The sequence below is a fragment of the Chenopodium quinoa genome, unplaced genomic scaffold (genome assembly GCF_001683475.1).
Source record: "Chenopodium quinoa cultivar QQ74 unplaced genomic scaffold, ASM168347v1, whole genome shotgun sequence".
Taxonomy (NCBI): Eukaryota; Viridiplantae; Streptophyta; class Magnoliopsida; order Caryophyllales; family Amaranthaceae; genus Chenopodium; species Chenopodium quinoa.
In genome coordinates this window covers 8174783-8177635 of record NW_018742390.1, presented here as the reverse complement: position 1 = coordinate 8177635, position 2853 = coordinate 8174783, and positions in this window count along the sequence as shown.

The window sequence follows — 2853 nt, the reverse complement described above, 5'->3', positions numbered from 1 at the left end:
TTCCCTTTAAACATGCAATGTGGTGATCAATAAATAATAATATAATAAACATTAATATTGGAAGCAATTTAACAATAATAGTGTTAGTCAAATCAAATAATAAATAAACCTAATCATGATACTAGCAATATAAAAATAAAATAAGTAATTAAATTAATTAATTACTCACATTCTACGCGTTCCTTTAAATTGCTACATCATGAATAAATTGTTAGTAATTTCAATAAAAAAAAATATAAAGCAAATGAAAATTAAATTAAATAAAAACTAGAGTTTATTTAGTCCAAACCCTCAGTTAATTATAACTTGCACGCCTTGGTTTAAGTATAGAACTTCGGGTATTGTATGGACTCCTTGGAGTGCTTAAAGGAAGAAATAATAAAAGAATAGGGAGGCTAGTGTTTAGGCTAAAGAGGGAGAAGAGAATGATTTGATGATCAAGCTTGTTGATGATTGAAAAGGGGCTATATGAAATCTATTTATAGGGAAAAAAGAGGGTCGAAGAATCAAGAAAAGATCGAGTTCGAATCGGATTAAAACTCTTGCGATAGATAGCAGTTTTTGCGGTTTTTGTTTTTTTATTATATCTTTTGATCCATAAATTAAAATAAAGTAAATAAGATATCGTTGGAAAGCTCTTGAAGTATAATTTCTAAACCAATTGAAATCAGATTAAAATATTTTATAGAATAAAAGATATGGCCGAAATAGTGAGACGGTGTTAGTTTTGGATAGAGTTTGACATTTTATTCATATCTTTTCCATTATAGCTCGGAATTGATATTATAATATATCATTGGAAAGATAATTTCAAGGGATATCCAACTATGATTGGGATTAAAACTATGAGGCACAAAAATAATATCTGTCTATCTTAGAACGTCTTTCAATTCGAATAGAATTAAGATTTCAAAAAGAAAAGTTTTATTCAATTTCCAACTCTTTAATCTTATCTTTTCAAAAAGGATAATTAAGATCTTTTAGAAAATTATAGAAGCTTCTAATTAATCCTAATTGGTTTAGGATTGGGATTGAAGCTTTTGGACCCTCCATATGATCATTGGGTCGTAGGTAAGGTGGGCTTAGGTTCGGTTTGGGCTCGGCTTAATATTTTGGCCATAACTTATTCGTTATAACTTGGATTTCGGCTTATAATATATCGTTGGAAAGCTCTCTTCAAGCCCCATCCAACTATTCAATCAATAAAACCAGATTATGGACCTACATAAACTGTAATAAACGTTTTTATAAAAAGGACACGAAATGAATTATTTTGGGTTTAAAGGCACGAAAAGAGGAAAATACGTTATGGTTTGGGGAAATGGGATAGAAGTTGGGTTGGTTTATGAAATGGAAATATGTATTTAAGAACTCCAAGATTATATACTCAACCCGACCAATAATGGCGGTGAAAGGTTGTTCATCATCGGGTTTGGTTTTGTGGAGACATTTTTAGGTGTCTACAATGGTTTATTTTAAGATGGGGGTATTACTCCAGGCTATCTACATATCCTAAATCATTTGTCTAGACTTGTTTAGTTTAGTTGAAGAGTGTTGTTATTGTAAGATTTGATAGCTACTTTAGTGTGTTGTTTCTTAAGTATTTAGTCAGTATAAATTAATCTGATATGCTACTTTTGCTATTATTTGTCTAAGAATTGTGAATGAACACTTGTTGCACACCATTGGTACACGAAATGAACCTTTACAAATAATTGCTAAATAAACTGCAATCACTAATCTGAATCAAGTTCATGAGTGTAATTTAAGTTCAATAAATTACAAAATCTTCAGTTGATTGATAATACACTAATGTGCCATGTTTATAAACTCCAATAGATAACTTAATAGTCTTACTTATAATAAGCATAAAAATATAGCAGTTCAAGCTAATCAAGAAAATAATATTGTTGCTTTGTTAGTTCTGTCACCAGAATTTTACCCAAATGTCAATCCACAAAATATAAGCAGTAAAATCAACTATAATTCTTCCAACAATTCACCAAATAATTGTCTAGTAAGTTGTTGAAATAAAACGTATATTCACAAGTTTACCAACTAATAATTAAGCGAAGAAATCCTAGAAAAATTACATAAGTTAAACATGTCTAAAAAGGAATTTCAGAACTAATAACACAAAATAAATAAAGAAAACATTGCTAGCAAAGCATCCAATTCATGACATCCAAAAACAATATTATCATGACTTAATTTGCAATGCACTTCAAAAGAATTTAATTCATAACTTCATAGGCTAAATCAAAGTCATATAAACTAATTAAAGACTCTAATCAGAGTCCAAACCATATGCATCATCATCACTGTGAGAAACCTCAGGGGAGTGATAATGTATGGAACACCAAGATCCTCCTCTAAGTGAGCATACCAAGAATCCTCTGTATCCTCTCCATTGTGCTGCTCCCCATCCTTATCCTCTTCATATTCTTCATCCTCGTCTTCTGGCTCCACTTGCTGCGGCTCTTGTTGCCCCGGCTGCATCCCATTGGCATTACCTTCACCAATTGGAGGGTGTTCTTCAACCTGTTCAGCCCGGGCAATGACCGATGAAGGGATGACTAGCTTCTATGTACCCTCTTCATCACTTATATCCATGTCGGCTTCCCCGCTTTCAACACCTTCACCTTTAACTTCATTAAACTTACTACACTCACCCTTGCTTTCACATGTTATCCCTCTGAAACCCACAATTCTTCTCATCCTGACTAGCTCCTCATCTGTATCACTATCAAGATCAATCGAAGAGTTAAAATCGCTTCCAATTTTTAAATCCTTACCCTTTTTTGATTTTGGCCTGCCTCAGCACACTTAGATTCCTTTCCCTTGTTTCTGTTT